This window comes from Papaver somniferum, chromosome 9, assembly GCF_003573695.1.
Source record: "Papaver somniferum cultivar HN1 chromosome 9, ASM357369v1, whole genome shotgun sequence".
In the NCBI taxonomy this organism is placed as follows: domain Eukaryota; kingdom Viridiplantae; phylum Streptophyta; class Magnoliopsida; order Ranunculales; family Papaveraceae; genus Papaver; species Papaver somniferum.
The window spans coordinates 71,038,365-71,062,532 of NC_039366.1; the positions used below are offsets into that span (position 1 = coordinate 71,038,365).

At 39.7% G+C, this 24,168-nt stretch overlaps 1 pseudogene; it reads right to left on the minus strand.

The window, feature by feature from the left end:
• Window positions 1–1,475: 1,475 nt before the first annotated feature.
• LOC113312136 lies at window positions 1,476–23,504 on the minus strand (annotated as a pseudogene).
• Window positions 23,505–24,168: the final 664 nt, after the last annotated feature.

The window sequence follows — 24,168 nt, forward strand, 5'->3', positions numbered from 1 at the left end:
ATTTACTGCTGAGCCTGTGGAAAAGCCTTTCAGTTCCAACACCACAGGTATGACTGCTCTCATATTTCTTAACCTTAAGCATCCTGTTTTCAACATCAACAGCACAAACCTTATACTCCCAAGGGAAATTTTCTTTTGAGCATTTTGCATAGAACATGCTAGGTTCATTCTTCTTATATACAAGAACACGCCCAGCTTTTAACTCGTATTTCTTCACTACGATATGTACCTCTACTACACCTCCAAAAAACACTTTACCAACTTCACCAAGTAATTTATCCCAACCTTCAGTCCTAAGAACCTTGTTGACAGGCACAAAATCATCTTCAAGGAAATTCACCATAGCTTGTTCGGGTTCAGGTTCTATTACACGACTACTTGAAGCTCTACTACGATTTCTGGAAGAATTACAGCCAACTTCGACAAGTAAATCAAAGCTCTTCTGACCTTTACAGTGGCAACGAGATACAAAACATTGAAGCAGAATATCAGAATCAACTCGCACAAACTTGCTTCCATCATTAAAGGAAAATCTGACATGATGCGGTAATAAACGAGTCCAGTTCTGGCAAACGGCTGTCTTCAAAGACTCCAAAGTTGATTTGACATCAACAGGATGTGCTAAGAATTCACTGAAGTAGTGAATTATAGCTAGTGCACTACCAGCAGGCATTTTCACCCTGCAAAACACAAAAGAGAAAAAACCAAACATATCTATCCTGCATATTGCTTCACAAAAATTCTTACTCAAAATTAAAAGATCAAATCAACAACAGCAAACAATCTACATTAACCATAATCAGATGAGAAATCAACAGGATATCAAAATCAATAACAGATAACAGATCAAAAATAAGAATGGAAAAACAAATCAAATAAAAAATCCAACAGAACAGAAGCAAAACCTAGTAAATTGGTATGTCAACATCGGAACATGAAATCGAAACAAAAAAATTTAATCGAAAAGATCTACATTGATGTTAACAAATTCAAAACCTAGAAAATAAACAAAAATTCAAAAACAAGCTTAAAAGATCTAAAAAACGATTCGAAAAACTAAATTAAGCTTCGGAAACCTAAAATAATAGATCCTAATCTTACAGAAACTAAAACATAGAATCGAATCAAGATTAAACAAAAATCAGAATCAAGATTGGAATAAAAACGAACGAACCTGAAGCTTTGCTGAGTAAATTGAATCTCTCTCGGTAATCAAGGACAAGTGAGGCTAAAGCTTGCTGAGTAAATTGAATCAATCTCTCGATAATCAATCTCTCGAAAATAAACAGGATATACTGAAACTGAAAGTGAGGCTAAACTGGGAAATAAAAAAGAAAATAAACGAATTTTGAAAACTCTGGGCCTGCAAATAATTTTTAGCTGCTTTTGGGTGCGCCCGTGAGATTTTGTGAGGGTGGGTTTCACAGTAGGAAAATGTGTAAGAATGGGTCTTCCTGTAGTTTTCACATAATGTATTAAAACCTAAACTCACTTCCGAACCCTCTCGACTGCTGCAAGGTATGTGCAAAAGCCTGGTACTTGTGTAGGTCTCCATCACTGACACTTCTCCTGGCGTACTTCATCGACTCCTCAAAGTGAGCTGCCGTTATTTCAGGGACTTCATCCTCAACCCCCTCCTCTTCCATGACTACTGGATTGTCCTTTATCTTCTTTTTTCTCTCAATATCCTGAAGCAATACATGACCAAAACATCCAACTTGTAGGTAAAGAGTTGATCAAGGTATGGAGGAAAGAACAGGAAAAAAAGGAAGTTGAATGAGGGATTATACCTTCTCAATGTTCTCTCTGATGGCATACTTGCAGGCACGTTGGCATATTTCTGTAATATCAGCTCCACTAAAGCCTTCAGTGTGCTTAGCAAGGATTTGAATGTCAACATTTTTGGAAACAGGTGATTTCCTGAGGCAGGCCTTGAAGATCTGAAGCCGAGAAGCTTCATCTGGCAATGGAATGTAGATTAATTGATCGAGACGCCCTGGTCTCAGCAATGCAGGATCAATTATGTCTGGACTGTTTGTGGCACCAATTCTAAACACTGTCTTCTTTGCATTCACTCCATCCATTTCAGTCAGAAGCTGGTTTAAAACTCTATCACCAGCACCTCCGGCATCTCCAATGCTATTTCCCCTCTGAGTTGCTATAGAGTCAAGTTCGTCGAAGAAGAGGATACACGGTGTAGATTTTCGGGCCTTGTCAAAAATTACTCTGACGTTAGCGTCACTCTCTCCAAACCACATTGTCAGCAACTCAGGGCCCTTAATACTAATGAAATTAGCTTGGCACTCGTTTGCAATGGCTTTCGCTAAAAGTGTTTTCCCACAACCAGGAGGACCATAGAACAGAACTCCCTTTGAAGGAGGCATGCCGAACTTCTTGAACATTTCGGGATACTCCACAGGGTATTGGACAGTCTCTTGGAAGCTCCCTCTTAACAGTGTCAAGCCCATCAATGTCCTCCCAACTGACTTTGGGTACTTCAACACTTGTTTCACGCAAAGTAGAAGGATTGATTTTTCTTAAAGAAGTATGGAAATGCTCGTTCGTAATGTACATGGAGTTGAATATTCTAGGATTTTCCATGAAGTCAATCAAATGCATCTTTTATCTAATGCATTGAAGTGCAGCCTCAGTACACAGAGCTGCAAGATCAGCACCAACATACCCATAAGTATCCTTTGAGATCCTTTCTAATTCGACCTGTAAAGTGGAAAATATAATATAACATTAGCCTCATTATGATAAAGAGACGAATATATACAAAAACTGAAAGCTTTAAGTATCTGGTGGGTTACATCTGCAGCAAGTCTCATGTTCTTTGTATGGATCCGAAGAACCTCAAGACGTCCAACTTGATCAGGTACACCAATATAAATTTCCCTATCAAACCTTCCAAACCTCCTCAAAGCTGGATCAATGCTATTAAGCCTATTTGTTGCCCCCATAACGATAACATGGGCACGAGATCTTAATCCATCCATAAGTGTCAGAAGCTGAGAGACAACTCTCTTCTCAACTTCGCCGTGAGTTTTATCTCGATTTGGAGCAATTGAATCTATCTCATCAATGAAAATGATGGATGGTGCTTTTACCTCGGCCTCATCAAATGCCATCCTGAGGTTATATTCAGTCTGCCCGTAATATCCACCCGTAAGTTCTGGACCATTAATACAATAAAAGAAGGCACCGGTTTCTTTTGCAACAGCTCTGGCAATCAATGTTTTACCGGTTCCAGGAGGTCCATACAGTAAAACCCCCTTTGGTGGCTTAACACCCATTAATGCGAAAACATGTGGACGTCTAAGTGGGAGATCCACCAACTTTCTAATCTGATCCATCTGATTTCGCATTCCGCCAACGTCATCATACCCAGGCCATGGAATAGAGCAAAAACTACGAGAACTTGAGATAACTGGGATGAGAAAACAAAAAATTCTGATTGGGAGTTAAGTTTCTGGAGAAATAGTGAATTGGGGTTAGAAATTTTGGTTTTCCTATACTGACAAGAGAAGAAGATGAGAGAATGGTGTTTATCAACTGCTTGTTGATTAAAAAAATAATCTTCGACATTGTTCATTAAAATTCACTGTGATTAAGTTCATATTGATTTTCTTTTCTTAAACCTTTTCAAAGACGCTTCATATTGATTTTCTTTCTTAAACCCTTGCTTGCCACATAAGAAACTCTAACGGGCCAATAAATATTAGGGATGCTGCGTTTTCGGGTTGAGACTTTGCTGGTTGGTCCATGTCCAAAAAAGTTTTGGATATAAAAATTTACTTTATTGCCCATCACAGAAACATGTGCTTCAAAAAACTACGTTGTTCATTTCACAAAAATTAGGTCGTTTTACAAAATCAGAAAACAAAAACTACTTCCAGATCCAAATAAAAAACTTGAGCACTGAAAATAAAAAACTGAAATCAAATCAGATTAACGAAAACCACAACTGGAAACAAAAAACAGTTATCAGTAATCACCTAAAACTAAAAATTTGAAATTATATTAGAACACAGAAACAAAAAGTCTCTAAGATCCAATGAAGAAGAAGATATTTGTTAGTCGCTAGAGTATTGATATGTATGATCTTGTAGTACATATTAATATGTACTGAAGGAAAATATGTATTGAAGGAAAAACTAGCTTCAGAGGCAACTGAATTTTATTCTACTCTTTTTTCTGAAGACCATCCTACGAGGCCAAGGTTTGATAATTTAGAGCTTCCTTCCATCTCTGTCACTGGTAAAGTTGCTCTAGAGACTCCTTTTTCTGAAGAAGAGGTGAGACAAGTCATTATGAACTTGGTACAAATAAGTCTCCGGGACCCAATGGTCTAACTATGGAGTTCTTTAAAGTTTCATAGGATATTCTCAAAGATGATTTGATGCTGGTGTTGATGGTGGTTTTTAGCTTAGGGTTAAAATCGTAAAACCGTACATATGACATGATGTCACTACGACCACTAGCGCATTTACTGAATCAATCAGCATGCCTACGTAAGAATTACCTGGGTACCTTTTTTTTATATACATGTGTCATGTTCCACGACAGAACCTTTAATATTTACCGACATCATCTTCGTACATACCAAACCCTAATTCTCACACCACCGTGCCAATGGCAAACCATGCCAGCCACGTCTCCGCGCCAAGGCATGCCAACCATGCTAGCCGCACCACCGTGCCAATAGCAAACCATGTCATCCACGTCTCCGCGCCAAGTTATCCCAACCATGCCAGCTGCACCACCGTGCCAATGGCAAAGCATGCCAGCCACGTCTCTGTGCAAAGGCATGCCAGCCGCACCACATGTGCCAATGGCACGCCGTGCAACCTTTCCACGCCAAGACATGCCAACCATGCCACATGTGCCAATGGAATTCCGCGTCACCGCGTCGAGGCATGCCGACCATGCCAGCTGTCCCAACATGTCATGCACGACGCTGGCTTCCAAAACAAAGGGTGCAATAATCAACGGATGCCCTTCCTTCTGAGATGCAAATCTCAACCACACAAGTTCGCCACCTAACGCATGGAAACTTGCGGCCCAAATCCAAACATCACGGTTTATGTAAACACTAATTTTGGTCGCGCCTAACACATGCCAAAGCCATGCACGACGCTGGCTGCCAAAACGAAGGGTTGCACTAATCAACGACTGCCCTTCCTTCATGATGCAAATCTCATCCACACAAGTTCGCCACCTAACGCATGGAAACTTGCGGAACAAAGACAAACACCACAGTTTATGTAAACCCTAATTTTGGCCGCTCCTAACACATGCCAAAGCCATGCACGACGCTGGCTGCCAAAACGAAGGGTTGCACTAATCAACGGCTGCCCTTCCTTCTGAGATGCAAATCTCATCCACACAAGTTCGTCACCTAGCGCATCGAAACTTGCGGAACAAAGACAAACACCACGGTTTATGTAAACCCTAATTTTGGTCGCTCCTAACACATGCCAAAGCCATGCACGACGCTGGCTGCCAAAACGAAGGGTTGCAATAATCAACGGCTACCCTTCCTTCTGATATGCAATTCTCAGCCACACAAGTTCGCTACCTAACGCATGGAAACTTTCGGCCCAAGGACAAACATCACGGTTTGTACTAAGCCCTAATTTTGGCCGCGCCTAAACTATGCCAAAACCATGCCGACCCTACCACACGCCGCTAGCTGCCAAAACGGAGGGTTGCAACAATCAACGGCTACCCTTCCATCTGAGATACAGATCTCAACCGTCCAAGTTCGCCACCCAAGGCATGCCAACCATGCCAGCCGCACCACATGTGCCAATGGCATGCCGTGCCACATCTCCGCGCCAAGGCATGCCAACCATGCCGCATGTGTCAGTGGCATGCCGTGCCAGCCACATCTCCGCGCTTAGGCATTCCAACCATGCTGCATGTGCCGATGGCATGTCGTGCCACATCTCCGCGCCAAGGCATGCTAACTATGACACACGTGCCAATGACATGCCGTGCCAGCCACATCTCCGCGCCAAGGCATGCCAACCATGCCACGTGTGCCAATGGCATGCCGTTCCAGCCACATCTCCGCGCCAAGGTGTTAGAGCATAGATCGGTCGACCTCACATGCGTTGCTATATCAAGCATGTTTGTCAATGTTAGTGATCAAAACTATGAGTCTTGATTTCTAGTCTATTATAGCTAAGTCTCGGACTAGGATAGAAAAGTTCAGTTGAGCTCAAGGACTTCATGGCGATTCATCATACAACGACGAAGATCTACTCAAGGAACCGTGGAACTTCATCAACAAAAAGGTATGTGGAGACTTAAAATTATCTATCACTCAAAAGTCTATCTATTCTATCTCCCACTTCTTATGAGACAAAAGTTGTATGCTATATAGACTGGATCATACACATTTGACATTTCGAGCTGAGTATACTCTATTTATCTTTTTCTCGAAATCGTGTGTTGGTAAAGCGTTTTTCTTTGATCGGGTTTATCTTCACCTAGTGACGAATGTCATGAAAAGTTTCAATTACTTTGGAAATTGCTCTTACGAGAAAGGTCTGTGAATAACGACTGAATAACGTCCTCTGAGAATGTTTCAATGGTTGGAATAAGAGCTTAGGTCTATATAACCAATGATGGATATAAGCATTGTATGGTAACACATATGTGCATAAGTCTTATTCCTTAATCCGAAGTTTCCGAAATTTTTTGATTGAGTGAAACCGGAGGAATTGGCTTTTCCAAGTCCGCGAACCCAGTCCGCGAACTGACGGAATTTCTCTTACCGAGAATTTATGCTGGGATTTTCAAAAACTCGTTTGCATGTTTAGTCCGCGAACTGGCGGAAGTCTTTTTGCCGAGATTTTCTGCTGAGTTTGGAAAACTCTTCCGGTTATCTTAAGTCTGCGAACTTGTTTGTGAACTTAAGTGGTTATGATCTAAAGATGTGCTCTGAACATGAAACTTAAATTACTAAGAAATGCTTTATGCAAACCGTGGCTATAAAGTTCATGAGTCGATTCATCAAATCGAATCATCTTTGTTTCAATTGTGTCTTGTGTAGTTACATAAGATCTCATAGCAATTGAACAACCCTCTAATGATGAGTGCCAAATATTGTATATATTTATCCCTTTTTCTTTGGCATTTAACTCATCTTTTGTGCATTAATTCTACATTTTACCCCATATTCTGTATTTTCATTGTTTTCAAGAATAAATATTTTTATTAATTAATTTTGCATTTTTAGGTAATAAATAAAGTTCGGATGAGTCGCGGAGCGAAAAGAGCAGAAAAGTAGTGAAAAGCCGGGAGAAATTACGCAAGGAAGCCGCGAAGAATGGTGCGCACAACCTCATTTTCTACACACAAAAGCGCCTCCGTTCTCAGCCGTCAGATCAGTTACCAGAAGCATCCGATGGTCGCTCCTTCATAGAGCATCAAAATCTGAAGTCTCTGCCGAGCACCACAGCGCTGAAATTCCAAGCCTTCAGATTAGATGGTAGTTGAATCCAACGGTCGCTCCCTTGCTGTTCATCAACGTCTGATATCTCCGCCTTACACTACAACACCTAACCCCATCTAGAGCCGTTAACTTCGTTGTATAAAAAAATCCAGCGGTCGCTCATCGCTTGCCTCCGCATCACCGTCCGATCTACCAATCATCATCACATCCCACGGTCGATATTTGCCAAACATCAAACTCGATGATCCCACTACACACCTTAGTGACCGAACACTATACCCCAAACCAAACATCACCTAATCTCATTCTATCGACCCATCTCCACCATCACCACCCACCCTGTGCAGAACCACCACCATCTCCCTGTTCCCGCTCAACCACCACCACAACCACCTCTACCAACTCTCAAATCACTCAACCACTATAACCCATCTCCACTACCATCATTACCACCTATCTAGCCACCTAATTTCCCATTTTGATACACGTTTTTCTTCCAAAACCCTAACGTGTGAAAATTGGTAAATTAGGTTGATTTAGATGGACAATTGGACGTAGCTAGAGCATCAGGAGAGGAATTGGAGGCATGGGTCGACATCTACCAGTGTCATCAGTGATTAGGTAAACTTTAATAGAAATTTTTATATGAACCCTAATTCCAAATTGGGGGATTTTTGGGGGAAATTGATGGTACTTCTAATTAGAAGCATGGGTCACGTATTAGGGGTGTTATCAGTGTGTTAGGTGAGTGAATTTGGATTTCTGGGCAAAACCTAATTTCACTGATTTTGGGGGAAAATTGGGGGAAAGCCCTAATGATGTAATTGGGTATAAATATGTGGTGAGGATGTGTGTAAAAACTATGTTGGGATTAGCCCACATCCAGGACTGCTAAGTTCTGTTAATTCTCTTGTCCTGTTGAATTTTCATGTTTCAGTTAAATGTGCTAGTAGTTAATTCTCTTGCTGTGTTTTGTTAATTTCTTGCTTTGTTCTGTTATATGTTAAATGTTCTGTTAATTTCTTGCTCAGTTAGTATGTTCTGTTAAATGTTCTGTTATAAATATGTTAAATGTTCTGTTATTGTTAGTTCAGTTAGTTGTATCCTGTTTAGATGTTGCTCACTGTTAGTATCAATTCACTATCATGTTTGTTGATGCTTTGTCACTGTCAATTTGAAGGAATGCTAGGCTAGGTATCTGTGAAGCAATGTGCTGATTGTGCAATGGCAAGAAATCAGTGCTCATAGCAAGCTGATGTTCTTGCCATTCTCCTTGTATGCTTAGGTTGTAGTGTTGATTGTGCATTGGGGGAAATTAGTGCTCACTAGTGACAATGAGCAAGCTAATTTTCCTCCCATTCTTTTAGAATGCCTGTATTCTTGCCTTAGTATTGCTTCTTGTCAGTTTCTTTATCACCCCTGCCCTTGGCTTAGGCCTTGGTTCATCTTGTGTTGTTTTCTGTTGCTGTTGTGTCTTCCCTGTTGCTGCCCTGTTAGTTACCCACTACTTGTTTTCTTGTTGCTTCCCCTACTGCTGTTGTTTCCTTGGCCTCTCATGCATTTGCCTTGCTTTGTCTCATGCACTTCTTTTGCACACTGCTTGCTGCATGCATTGCCTTTTGCTGCACTGTTTTCTTTGCATTGCTCCTGCTGTTTACTGCACTGCAGTGCTGCTACCTTTCTTCCCTTGCAGCTGCTGCTGCTGCTTTTCTGCTTGTTCTGCTGCAGTTGCTGTTTCTCTTGCACTTGCCCTGCAGCACTTCTGTTGCTGCTGCCAAGCTGCTGCCTTCTTTTCCTGCCTGCTGCTGCTGAGCCCAAAGCTCAGTTCACTGCCAAAGCCAGCTGAGCCCAATCTGGTCCACTATCAAGTCCAAAGCTCAACTCAAACTGATAGCCCAATTCAGTCATCTGTGGGCTTAACCAAAGCCCAGTTGTTCAACCCAAAAGCCCAAAACAAGGTTTAAGACCTAAAGCCCATAGTCCATATTTCTGAGCCCAAGCTCAGTTCAGCCCAACAGTTCCAAAGGGTATTCAAAGACCATTGATATTCAAGACCCCTTTGGTATTCAAAGCCCATTAGCAAATTTAGAACCCAAAATAGCTAAAACACTTCCAAAACACACCCGATCTCTGTGGATCGACCCGTACTTGCACATTTGCCACTTTCGACACCGTGCACTTGCGGTTATAATTTGTAGGACCTTTTAGAAGCCTACCAAGTTTTTGGCGCCGTTGCCGGGGATTGGTGCTGTGTTTTATCTGTGTTTTTCTTTAGCTATTTTGCATTTCATTTCATAGCATTTGCTTCTGCATCTGCTTCATTTCATTTGCTGTTGGACCTGCTGATTCTGAACCTGTTTTTCCTCTGCTGGGACGCCACCAAGGAAAAGAACCAAAACCCAACTGGGTTTTTGCAACAATATCAGAGCAGCTGGGCTGTGCTAAAAAGGTAAGCCTAAACCCATTCATTGAGAGAACCCAACCTGTGGGCTTCCAATTTTTAATTGTGGGCTTGTAATAATTAACCCAATTTTTTGGGCTTTTTTTTTTCTATTTTGGGTTTGTAATAATTTATTTGTGGGCTTGTATTTATTTTTTGTGGGCTTGTTTAAATTCTTTCATTGGACTTGTATTTTGAACTCTGGGTTTAAACCCAGCTGAGCTTGTAAGATTTGGACTTGTATTCCACTCGAAAGTGGACCTCGAAACCAAAGTTTTAAAACAAACGTCGGGCCTTAACCAACTGGGCCAAATTAAACTTTCAAAATTAAAACTTAGGTTTCGTGGGCCGCAGCCTTCCATCCATTAGAGGCTTGCACAGTGGGCTTGCTCCCATAAAAAACCAAATTTTATTTTATTTAAAAAAAAAAAAAAAAAAAAAAAAAAAAATTACTTTACTTTTTTCCCGTTTTAAAAAAAAAAAAAAAAAAAAAAAAAAAAAAAAAAACTTTTTTCCTTTTGTATATTTTGCTAATCCAATGATCTCGGCTGAAATATGTTGGATTTTTGCCTTGAATAACGGAGTTTTAATTCTGCTTTCGCCGAAATCGGGTATTCTCTCTCCTTTTACTCTACTCAGCATGTCCCTTTCCATATGTTGCATTTTAATTCTTTCCATATTTTGAAACATTGAGGACAATGTTTAGTTTAGGTTTGGGGGTATAGAGTAGATACCACGATAATTGCCATAATTGAAAACGAACTCCTTCTTTTTGAAAAAATTGAAAAATTCCAAAAAAAAATTGAAAAATCAAATTAAAAAAAAAAAATTAAAAAATTGAAAAAATCATAAAAATGGAGCTCATTTACCTTGAAATGTTGACTCTTGTGCAAATATGTATTTTTATTAGGAGTCTTAGTCTAGATATTTAGGCACCCTGATTCTAGCACAATTCACATAGTGATAAGAAATTTGCACGCGCACGATCTACCAATACATGTATGGCCTCGATCTTCAAGGTGTTGGATAGGAAGTTACGATTGCCAATCACTTTAGAATACTGAACGAAACTTGACTAGCTTGTTCTTTGGTTGGTTGGGATAGAAGGTGGAGGTTACATTAAGAAAGACAACCATCGAATTTAACTGGGTGCATCAAAAAGGGCTACCTCTTGCAAAGTGTCATGTAATCTTTTGTTTCCTTTTGTATATGTATCAAAAGTGTTTCCTCAAAAAAAAAAAAAAAAAAAAAAAAAAAAAAAAAAAAAAAAAAAACGATGTATATATTCAGAAAAAAAGAGAAAAAAAAATACAAAAAAAAAAAAAAAAAAAAAAAAAAAAAAAAAATCAAGTATTTATCAATTCCATCATCTCTTGTTCCAAAAATAAAAGAGAATAGTAAATGTAAATAAGAGTCATGTAATTTGTCATCTTTTGTTGTTTCTTTGTAATAAGCAAGGAGGGTGTATGCCATTGATGTACAACGCGAGAAATTGTGAAATACCTCCAACTCATTCACAATTCTCGTAAAGTCCGGACAGCTAGCTAGATTTCGACCTCAGTTCTTAGCCTGAGAAACTATCTCTTGGTGATTAGTAGTCATGACTTCAGATCTTTCTTTACACATGTGTAGATACACTTTACACTCTTATCACATGTCTTTTTTTGTTATCAGTGCTAGGATTGTGCCTTCGATAGCTAGATTGACATCTCCATTTTGCTGTGAGCTTAACTGTTTTGCACATGTCACGTTTGATGGAATCTGAGCTTATATTTTGTCCTTAGGTTTTGTAGGCACACCTCTGGTAAACCTTCACGAGACTTCAACTCGTCCACTAGGGACACTTAGTGGTTTAAAAGGCTTAGTGCATACGCTAAATGCATTCGAGAGACCAGCGACAGTGGTATAGTTAGGATTTCCTTAGTTTTGTTTTACTTGAGGACAAGTAAAATTCAGGTTTGGGGGTATTTGATGAGTGCCAAATATTGTATATATTTATCCCTTTTGTTGGCATTTTAACTCATCTTTTGCATTAATTCTACATTTTATCCCATATTCTGTATTTTCATTGTTTTCAAGAATAAATATTTTTATTAATTAATTTTGCATTTTTAGGTAATAAATAAAGTTCGGATGAGTCGCGGAGCGAAAAGAGCAGAAAAGTAGTGAAAAGCCGGGAGAAATTACGCAAGGAAGCCGCGAAGAATGGTGCGCACAACCTCATTTTCTACACACAAAAGCGCCTCCGTTCTCAGCCATCAGATCATTTCTCAGAAGCATCCGACGGTCGCTCCTTCATAGAGCATCAAAATCTGATGTCTCTGCCGAGCACCACAGCGCTGAAATTCCAAGCCTTCAGATTAGATGGTAGTTGAATCCAACGGTCGCTCCCTTGCTGTCATCAAGTTGATATCTCCGCCTAACACTACAACACCTAACCCATCTAGAGCCGTTTGTTGTATCAATAATCCAACGGTCGCTCATCGCTTGCCTCCGCATCACCGTCCGATCTACCAATCATCATCACATCCCACGGTCGAGATTGCCAAACATCAAACTCGATGATCCCACTACACACCTTAGTGACCGAACACTATACCCCAAACCAAACATCACCTAATCTCATTCTATCGACCCATCTCCACCATCACCACCCACCCTGTGCAGAACCACCACCATCTCCCTGTTCCCGCTCAACCACCACCACAACCACCTCTACCAACTCTCAAATCACTCAACCACTATAACCCATCTCCACTACCATCATTACCACCTATCTAGCCACCTAATTTCCCATTTTGATACACGTTTTTCTTCCAAAACCCTAACGTGTGAAAATTGGTAAATTAGGTTGATTTAGATGGACAATTGGACGTAGCTAGAGCATCAGGAGAGGAATTGGAGGCATGGGTCGACATCTACCAGTGTCATCAGTGATTAGGTAAACTTTAATAGAAATTTTTATATGAACCCTAATTCCATAAATTGGGGATTTTTGGGGGAAATTGATGGTACTTCTAATTAGAAGCATGGGTCACGTATTAGGGGTGTTATCAGTGTGTTAGGTGAGTGAATTTTGGATTTTGGGCAAAACCTAATTTCACTGATTTTGGGGGAAAATTGGGGGAAAGCCCTAATGATGTAATTGGGTATAAATATGTGGTGAGGGATGTGTGTAAAAACTATGTTGGGATTAGCCCACATCCAGGACTGCTAAGTTCTGTTAATCTCTTGTCCTGTTGAATTTCATGTTTCAGTAAATGTGCTAGTAGTTAATTCTCTTGCTGTGTTTTGTTAATTTCTTGCTTTGTTCTGTTATATGTTAAATGTTCTGTTAATTTCTTGCTCAGTTAGTATGTCTGTTAAATGTTCTGTTATAATATGTTAAATGTTCTGTTATTGTTAGTTCAGTTAGTTGTATCCTGTTTAGATGTTGCTCACTGTTAGTATCAATTCACTATCATGTTTGTTGATGCTTTGTCACTGTCATCTGAAGGAATGCTAGGCTAGGTATCTGTGAAGCAATGTGCTGATTGTGCAATGGCAAGAAATCAGTGCTCATAGCAAGCTGATGTTCTTGCCATTCTCCTTGTATGCTTAGGTTGTAGTGTTGATTGTGCATTGGGGGAAATTAGTGCTCACTAGTGACAATGAGCAAGCTAATTTTCCTCCCATTCTTTTAGAATGCCTGTATTCTTGCCTTAGTATTGCTTCTTGTCAGTTTCTTTATCACCCCTGCCCTTGGCTTAGGCCTTGGTTCATCTTGTGTTGTTTTCTGTTGCTGTTGTGTCTTCCCTGTTGCTGCCCTGTTAGTTACCCACTACTTGTTTTCTTGTTGCTTCCCCTACTGCTGTTGTTTCCTTGGCCTCTCATGCATTTGCACTGCTTTGCTGCACTGCTTTGCTGCACTTGCATTGCCTTTGCTGCACTGTTTTCTTTGCATTGCTCCTGCTGTTACTGCACTGCAGTGCTGCTACCTTTCTTCCCTTGCAGCTGCTGCTGCTGCTTTTCTGCTTGTTCTGCTGCAGTTGCTGTTTCTCTTGCACTTGCCCTGCAGCACTTCTGTTGCTGCTGCCAAGCTGCTGCCTTCTTTTTCCTGCCTGCTGCTGCTGAGCCCAAAGCTCAGTTCACTGCCAAAGCCAGCTGAGCCCAATCTGGTCCACTATCAAGTCCAAAGCTCAACTCAAACTGATAGCCCAATTCAGTCATCTGTGGGCTTAACCAAAGCCCAGTTGTTCAACCCAAAAGCCCAAAACAAGGTTTAAGACCTAAAGCCCATAGTCCATATTTCTGAGCCCAAGCTCAGTTCAGCCCAACAGTTCCAAAGGGTATTCAAAGACCATTGATATTCAAGACCCCTTTGGTATTCAAAGCCCATTAGCAAATTTAGAACCCAAAATAGCTAAAACACTTCCAAAACACACCCGATCTCTGTGGATCGACCCGTACTTGCACATTTGCCACTTTCGACACCGTGCACTTGCGGTTATAATTTGTAGGACCTTTTAGAAGCCTACCATCTAACTAGTTCATTTGAGTCAATTGAACTAGTTATGGCGAAGAAGAACAAGGTTAATATGAAATGCTCATATGGTTAACCTTTTGGGTTACTATGTTGAACCAACATACACGTACATGTTTGGCACAGTTTTCACAAACCCAGTAAAACGTATATCTCAAGTGTGTGTGACAAGCTAAGTTTTCGATCTAATGGTTGAGAAATATTAGCTTGAATCTAAATCAGGTTTTCATCTAACGGTGAATATGGATTGCTTTGTAACTAAGGAAAAACCCTGATTTGAAGGCTATATAAAGGAGACATCTAGCATTGGGCAAAACTAATCCCACACGTCTGTGTGATACTAGTGCGCTCGCTAGAGTTGATTCTCCTCTAACCTTTGGTTTTCTTCTCTAAAACCAGGTGAACGACTTAAAGACTTCATTGGGATTGTGAAGCCAAACCGGTACCACTTTTATCGTAGTTGTGTGATCTGATCTTGCATCTTCTATCGTACAAGTACAATCTATTGATTGGCTTGAGATCGTGAGATTTCTCCGATAGGGAAGATAAAGAAGTCACAAACATCTTCATCTCACTGTTTGTGATTCCTCGACATCTTCTTGTGTAGTCAAGTAAGATTGTTGATAGGTGATTGATTAATCTAGGTTGTTCTTAAGGAATATAAGACCAGATTATCAATTGGTTCATGTTCACGTTGATTTCATATCATAAGACGGAAAAAAACCTAGGGTTTTTCTGTGGGAGACAAATTTATCCTTTGATAGACTTTTCTGTGTGAGACAGATTTGTTTATTATCAAGTCTGCGATTTTGGGTTGCAGCAACTCCTAATTGTGGGTGAGATCAGCTAAGGGAATCAAGTGCGCAGTATCCTTCTGGGATCAGAGGCGTAGGGAGTACAACTGTACCTTGGATCAGTGGGAGATTGATTGGGGTTCAACTACAGTCCAGTCCGAAGTTAGCTTGTAGTAGTCTAGTGTATGTAGCGGCTTAATACAGTGTGTATTCAATCTGGACTAGGTCCCGGGTTTTTTTTGCATTTGCGGTATTCTCGTTAACAAAATTTCTGGTGTCTGTGTTATTTCAATTTCTGCATTATATTGCTTATCTTTATAATTTGAAATAATACAGGTTGTGCATTGAAGTTTAATCGATTAGAGATCCAACCTTGTTGTTGTTGATTTCATTGATTAACACTTGAATATTGGTCTTTGGTACCATCCAAGTTATTCCTTGTGTTTGATAAAGACTCACTATTGTTTTAGCTTGAGTAAATCAAAACAAGAGAGAGATATTAACTCCTTGAGATAATTTTATCTGGATTGAGTCTGAATGTCTAGTTGATTCTCTAGCAACTCGGAATTAGTCCATACAGATTGCTGAGCGAAATATTGGGTGGTGTTTTTAGACCCCCGCTTTTTCAATTGGTATCAGAGCAAGAAAACACGTTTAAAGACCTCAAAAGTCTGTGTTTGTGGCGATCTGATTATGGACGAGTCTATCTCTGATAACGTACCAGTTCAGAAATTACCAGATGATTCTAAAAGCTTGGATTCACCTGAGAGAACTGTCACATCTAAGTCAATATCTAAACATTCTCTTGATGTAAAAACTGTTGATTGGGAAACTCTCCTAGAAGAACAGTTGGATGAACTTTCTGATGAAGGTGATTCATATATTTATAGAGATGTTGATGGGGAAGTCTCAGATTATGTTAAGTTTTTGGATTCGTGGAATATGAAGAAGATTACAACTTCTCATGTCACACCTCTTCTGACTCCTATCTGTCGAGAAAACAAGAAATTGAGAAGATGTTATGCAGGTGTTTATTTTTCGAATCGTTCTACCGAATCGATCCTCAAGGATTCTGAGGTAAACCTACGTATGAAGTCACTTGAATGTGATAATCTTTATCAAAAGTACTTTTTGTTGGAAGAGAAACTTGTAGAATCTGAATCAAGGTTTAACTCCCAGCAAACAAGTTTTGACGATAGAGAAAGCGCTTATCTCACTCGAGAAAAACGCCATGAGGATGATTTAGCTGCTGCTCTTGATAAAATCAAGATCTTGGAAGATGACTTGAAAAAGTTCAATACTATTTCAAGCAAATTAACCACTATGCTAGGAGCAAGTAAAAATCATCGTGATACACGAGGATTGGGCTATAAGGGAATAGATGCTCCAAGTACTAGCAAAGAGGTAAAACTTGTCAAGGCTAGTGATTCTTCTCAACAAAAGGTTCCATTGATGGAAAAAGTGAAATACCTTCACCGGCAGTTAAGGTTCAAAAGAGCAAGGTATATCAACCTCCTAAACCAGCGCACATGAATCCGGGTAAGAACGTTCCTTATATTTGTCATTATTGTGGAAACAAAGGTCACCTGGAAAGGAGATGTCGTTTTCGTATAAGGAATGAAAAACTTCATGATATTCTTGTTTGGGTGTCAAAAGGAGTGATTAAACCGGGATCATATGTTAAGGCTAACACTCTTGACATTACGGGTTGTAAACGTCCAACCTTTAGGAAAAGGAATCAGTGTTGTGATAGATCTAGATTTGCCTATAAACGTTATACGAAGCCTTTTCACAATCGTAATGGTTATCAAAAGGATAACTTTGTAAAGACGAAGACAAGATCCGATGCTCCCAAATGGAGAAAGACTAACTTGCAAAAGAATAGTCAATCCAATTATCTTTCGAGAAATCTTGAAGAGAGTAATGGGAAGAAGGTTCCTCTTGTTCCTAAACGCACTCAGAAGTGGGTACCAAAGAAAGCCAAGGATGTTTTGATTATGAAAATGAATGATCTTCCAGAAAAATCCATGACTATGGAAAAGGCAGTATCCATGATGTTGGAACTTAACAAGTTTTATGGAAAAATGGAATTGGATGTGAAAGGTTCTAAATGTGATCTCTTTCATGATAATCCAAAGGTCACTTGTGGTGAGCAAGACTTTATTCACCCCAACGCAACTTGATTGTGTTGGAAGTGCATCCTCACTAAGGAATGCCCTGCTTTGTATACGGTGAGGGAAGCACAAGAATTGGGGCACACAGATTATGTTCGGTAAGGCGGTAGAATTCGATTGGATTCGTCTAAAAAGGTATGTCTATAAACTTGAACAAGATTTGTACTTTTATTTGCTTAGAGAACTTATAGTGATTCACGTAGCTTTATTATCGTTCTTTTATACCTAACTTGATATGTGTTTAAGGTTCTTAAATGTCTAGGTTTAAAAATAATAGTTCGGGACGTTTGGACTACATGGTACACATACCAGGTATGCATAACATGATTTAAAATCAAAATTCAGAGGTTTAAGTTCGCGGACTTGAAAAATTCGTTTGCAAACCCGCATGCATATTTTCCTGTAGACGTCGATATTCGGTCAACTTGTTCTGGCCGTAACTTCTTCGTACGAACTCGGAATGAACTCATTCGTTTTGCACTCTCTTCCTATTTGAATTATATTCAAAATGGAGATGAGAAACTTTGAATTTGGATGAGTTGAGATTGGTATTTGTCCTGACTCTTGTTTTTGAGTATTTTGCTCCGTTTCGTTGCACTTGTTCCACTTCTCTTGAACTTGGGAACTTGGATTATTGGAGTACTACTCTTCTAAGCTAATTTATAGCTTTTACAAAAAAAAATTTGGTGAATAACAAAGAAGGAAGTTCAAGAATGGAAAGTAGTACGCAGTGTTATGGAATTCTTGAATATTCACAGTCATCATATGTGAACTATGGTGCATGGTCGTTATTGACTTTGTATGTTCTTCTTTATTAAGAAAATATTTTTATACGCCTTTGATGGCTATTCTTGGTATAAATCCGGGCGAAAAAGATTGATTCTACCCTCTAAGGACAAATCATCTTGTATGTGCATTACGAGTTTGTCTTGATGCCTAGGAAACTTCTTATGAGAATTTATTCTTATTTTTGAGAAGGATTACTAGATTTTGGAATAGCATGTGATTCCACATAGCTATGTCCAACGTTTTCATCTTCATGTTTTTAGATTTAAATTCTAAATTTGTTTGGAAGATAATTTTTGCAGTATTAATCTTTATGATTTTATATATTACAATTTGTTATGGGATATGTGTGTTTACGTCCGTGAACTTGAAGGTCCCATATCTTTGTCAAACGTAAAGTCGTTTATGATCAGTATTCATATATTGATTTAAGGATGAATGTACTTTTGACATATACAAAACTTAAGCATATATTGTCAATTTATTTGATGGATGATAGGATAAAAACTTTTGTGGAACAAGGATAAAGTCTATTATGTCGTTATGCAAATAGTGATGGAAAATAGAATATATCCTTGTATGTTTCCGCAGTTTGATCACTACCATGATCCACATCTTGTGTTTACTGCGAGACTCCGTAAGATTACTTTCTTATGTCAAGTATATGAACGTCTATGCTAATCATGTTCTATTGGTTAATATAGTCGTATATTCCGTAAGGTTTTCCTTATGTTGAGTGTATGAACGGTTAAGCTAGTCATCTCCGTATGATTTTCTTAATCATTGCTCCGTAAGTTTACTTATGTTGAGCACAATCAATTAAATTAATCATGGGTTTACTTGTGATTAATTTGATTGAGTTTTTTGGATATAGAAAATCATTCCTATGGTTTTTGGTGTCCAATTAAAATTCTTCTTTTCTTTCGAAATTAAGGTCGCTCTTGTTGTTCTTTCGGGAATGACATCAAATGGGGGAGAGTTCTTTTGAACTTGTGCTTAATGGTAATATTTTGTGGGGTGTGCGGCTGTGGAATTTTATAGGGGTTATCTTGTATCTTAAAAATCCTTGATGAATGTATTTAGCTTCGGCTTTATGATTGCATCTAAATTAAGTTGGTATGTATTTTTCTTTTAGTCTGTGAAATGTCTCTTGTGGAATTTCATTATGATCCCGTTATTTTACCTTTGCCAATTTCATTGACAAAAAGGGGGAGAAATAATGTAGTTCACACTACAAATACATATGGTTTTCGGATCATTGTGTAAGGGGGAGTGGTTTCCATAATTGAGATGGAGTATTGATTAAGGGGGAGTGATACATATCACCATAGTATTGTTGTTAAAGTCGTGATGCAATTGGACTTTGATGTTACATAATAATACTATGTCACTGTATAATGATGATCGAGAATCTCGATTTCTCTCATTGTTATAGCTACGGATCTTCAGCAACGGTGGTGGTAAACTTCCAACCTTTGGGATCATTGGAGTACTTGGAATGACGAAGATTTCAAGGAACGTTGACGATTAGACTATGGAATAGGAGCCACTAAAGTTTATCTTTTTTGTATTCCATATGTATTAATAGTTTTGTCAGTAAAATTGACAAAGGGGGATATTGTTATAGCATAGCTCGGTCGAACTCGCATGCATTGCTATATCAAGCATGTTTGTCAAAGTTAGTGATCAAAACTATGAGTCTTGATTTCTAGTCTATTATAGCTAAGTCTCGGACTAGGATAGAAAAGTGTAGTTGAGCTCAAGTACTTCATGGAGATTCATCATACAACGACAAAGATCTACTCAAGGAACCATGGAACTTCATCAACAAAAAGGTATGTGAATACTTGAACTTATCTATCACTCAAAAGTCTATTTATTCTATCTCCTACTTCTTATGAGACAAAAGTCGTATGCTATATAGACTGGATCATACACATTTGACATTTCGAGCTGAGTATACTCTACTTATCTTTTTATCGAAATCGTGTGTTGGTAAAGCGTTTTGCTTTGATCGGGTTTATCTTCACCTAGTGACGAAAGTCATGAAAAGTTTCAATCACTTTGGAAATTTCTCTTACGAGAAAGGTCCGTGAATAACGACTGAATAACGTACTCTAAGAATGTTTCAATGGTTGGAATAAGAGTTTAGGTCTATATAACCAATGATGGATATAAGCATTGTGTGGTAACACAAATGTGCATAAGTCTTATTCCTTAATCAGAAGTTTTCGAACTTTGTTGATTGAGTGAAACCAGTGCCAAGCCCGCGAACCCAGTCCGCGAACTGACGGAAGTTCTCTTACCGATAATTTCTGCTGGGATTTCCAAAAAATCGTTTGCGTGTTTAGTCCGCGAACTGGCGAAAGTCTCTTTGCCGAGATTTTCTGATGAGTTTGGAAAACTCTGCCGGTTATCTTAAGTCTGCGAACTTGTTTGTCAACTTAAGTGGTTATGATCTAAAGATGTGCTCTGAACATGAAACTTAAATTACTAAGGAATGCTTTATGCAAACCGTGGCTATAAAGTTCATGAGCCGATTCATCGAATCGAATCATCTTTGTTTCAATTGTGTCTTGTGTAGTTACATAAGATCTCATAGCAATTTAACAACTCCCTAACTAGTTCATTTGAGTCAATTGAACTAGTTATGGTGAAGAAGAACAAGGTTAATATGAAATGCTCATATGGTTAACCTTTTGGGTTACTATGTTGAACCAACATACACACACGTACACGTTTGGCACGGTTTTCACTAACCCATTAAAACGTATATCTCCAGTGTGTGTGACAAGATAAGTTTTCGATCTAATGGTTGAGAAATATTATCTTGAATCTAAATCATGTTTTCATCTAACGGTTAATATGGATTGCTTTGTAACTAAGGCAAAACCCTGATTTGAAGGCTATATAAAGGAGACATCTAGCATTGGGCAAAACTAATACCCACACATCTGTGTAATACTAGTGCGCTCACTAGAGTCGATTCTCCTCTAACCTTTGGTTTTCTTCTCTAAAACCATGTTAACGACTTAAAGACTTCATTGGGATTGTGAAGCCAGACCGATGCTACTTTTATCGTAGTTGTGTGATCTGATCTTGCATCTTTTATCGTACGAGTACAATCTATTGATTGGCTTGAGATCGTGAGAGTTCTCCGATAGGAAAGATAAAGAAGTCACAAACATCTTCGTCTCACTGTTTGTGATTCCTCGACATCTTCTTGTGTAGTCAAGTAAGATTTTTGAGAGGTGATTGTTTAATCTAGGATGTTCTTCAGGAATATAAGACCGGATTATCGATTGGTTCCTGTTCACCTTGATTTCATATCATAAGACGGAACAAAACCTAGGGTTTTTCTGTGAGAGATAAGTTTATCCTTTGATAGACTTTTCTGTGTGAGACAGATTTGTTTATTATCAAGTCTGCGATTTTGGGTTGCAGCAACTCTTAGTTGTGGGTGAGATCATCTAAGGGAATTAAGTGCGCAGTATCCTGCTGGGATCAGAGGCGTAGGGAGTACAACTCTAACTTGGATCAGTGGGAGATTGATTGGGGTTCAACTACAGTCCATTTCGAAGTTAGCTTGTAGTAGGATAGTGTCTGTAGCGGCTTAGTACAGTGTGTATTCAATTTGTACTAGGTCTAGGGTTTTTCTGCATTTGCGGTTTCCTCGTTAACAAAATTTCTGGTGTCTGTGTTATTTCAATTTCCTCATTATATTGTTTATCTTTATAATTTGAAATAATACAGGTTGTGCATTGAAGTTTAATCGATTAGAGATCCAACCTTGATGTTGTTGATTTCATTGATTAACACTTGGATATTGGTCTTTGGTACCATCGAAGTTATTCCTTGTGTTTGATAAAGACTCACTATTATTTTAGCTTGAGTAAATCAAAACAAGAGAGAGATATTAACTCCTTGAGATACTTTTATCTAGATTGAGTCTGACTGTCTAGTTGATTCTCTAGCAAAGTATTTCGGAGTTAGTCCATACAGATTGCTAAGCGAAATATTGGGTGGTGTTGTTAGACCCCCGCTTTTTCACAAGGCATGCCAACCATGCCATCCGCACCGCTGTTCCAACACCATGCCAGCCTTTCCTTCACGTCGTTGGCTGCCAAAACGAAGGGTTGCAACAACCAACAGCCACCCTTTCATCTAAGATGCAGATCCTAGCCTTCCAAGGTCACCGGCTAACGTGTGGCAACCTTTGGCCCAACGCCAAGCTATAATTTTGGCCGTGCCCAAACTATGCCAAAACCCTAGTTTTTGGACGCGCCTAAACTATGCCAAAATCCTATCTTGGCCACGCTTAACCATGTCAAAGCCATGCCGGCCATGCTTTCATGACGTTGGCTACCAAACGAAGGGTTGCAATAATCAACGGCTACCCTTCCTCTCAAGACGCAAAATCTCGACCGTCGAGGGTCACCACCGAGCCGGAAAGTCTCCCAAGCTCAACTTGCCAAATAGCAGAAACATGCTACATGTTTTCTACGAAAACACTCGAGACATCAACACATGTCACAAACTGGGGGATGCTCATTAGGGTATTGATTTGGCGGTTTACAGCGTGCGTCGTACATTACGCCCGTAACAAGAAAGTATCATAAGAATGAGGCGGTTAGTAAATACAAGGAGTAATGATGAAACGTTTCCTTCATTATGGAACATCAATTCCAGGCGTTACCCATTACCGTTTCCTTCAATTTACTCAAACCGTTTCCAATTCTTACGAGATCAGGGTATGTTTCGTTGCGACTTGTATAAATAGGTCTCACATATTTCCACCAAACAACAAGTTTTGGGTTAGGAACATACAACACTCAGAAATCATCTGTTAGCTTTCCCATCTGTTAGTTTTCACTTTCTGATACAAGTCGTCGCACAACTACTCTTTCAGAATCAACTGTTCTGGTCTCAACTCTCTCTTCGCTTCTTTCCCCAAAACCAACCCTTCTCCATCACTTTGTGACCGAAGCAAGTCTGGAACGGCCATTTCTTGGTTTAGGAAGGATTTGTACAGATTGATCTCTCGAATCTAAAGTACTCTCGTGCAGTACATTGTTTAGAGTTTGGACTCGTTTCTCACCCACACACACGAAATTACCGAAATCAGCAGAAACCGTTTTCACCCTCAAACAATTGGAGACCACAGTGGGGATCAATCTCTCGGTTGCAATATCGATTTCCAATTTCCAGTATCACCTTTTAATTCCAACTTCAACATGGTGAAACTCAGATCCGGATCAGCAGCAAGCTCCGAGAACGCCAACACGGAATCTATCCATGGTGTTAACGCTCCTTCCAGTGGCATCACTACACCACCTATTGATCCCAGCAGCACTGAAAGCACTCCTTCAGGTGTTACACCGCCAATCACCAGGGCCAGAGCCGCTGCCTCCTCTAATGCTTTTGCGCAACTTGCTAATCCTGGAAGCACCGAAAGCTCTCCTTCGGGCGTTACACCGCCAGTCACCAGGGCCAGAGCTTCCTATACCACTCCTAATGCTTCGTCAAACATGGCGCCTCCAACCGCCACTAGGACTCCAGTTACCCCACCAACGGGACGAGAAACTGGAGGAGCCAAAGGGAGCAAACCCTATATCACCATCGCCGATTTGATGGAACGACAGGAGGTTCTTGATAGAGCCCAGACGGACATGGTCTCGACTCAGAAAGAAGTACTCGTCTTTATCAAGACCTTGACAGAACGGATACCGCAGGAATCACGCCATCCAGAGCCGATGTGAAACGCCTCCAACACCCCTGGCGTCGGCACCTCAGCATAGCGCATCCCCGCGGACGAAGAGATTCGTGCCAGAACCCCATTGGAGAGAAGTCAGTTGTCCAATTTTTTCACACGAGAGGATTTGGAGCAACTTCTTCGGAATCGAGTCAAAAGTGATGAAATAGACATGCATCATCATCAACCCCCTTACTCACCTGAAATACAGAGAATTCCTCTTCCAAGAGGATAC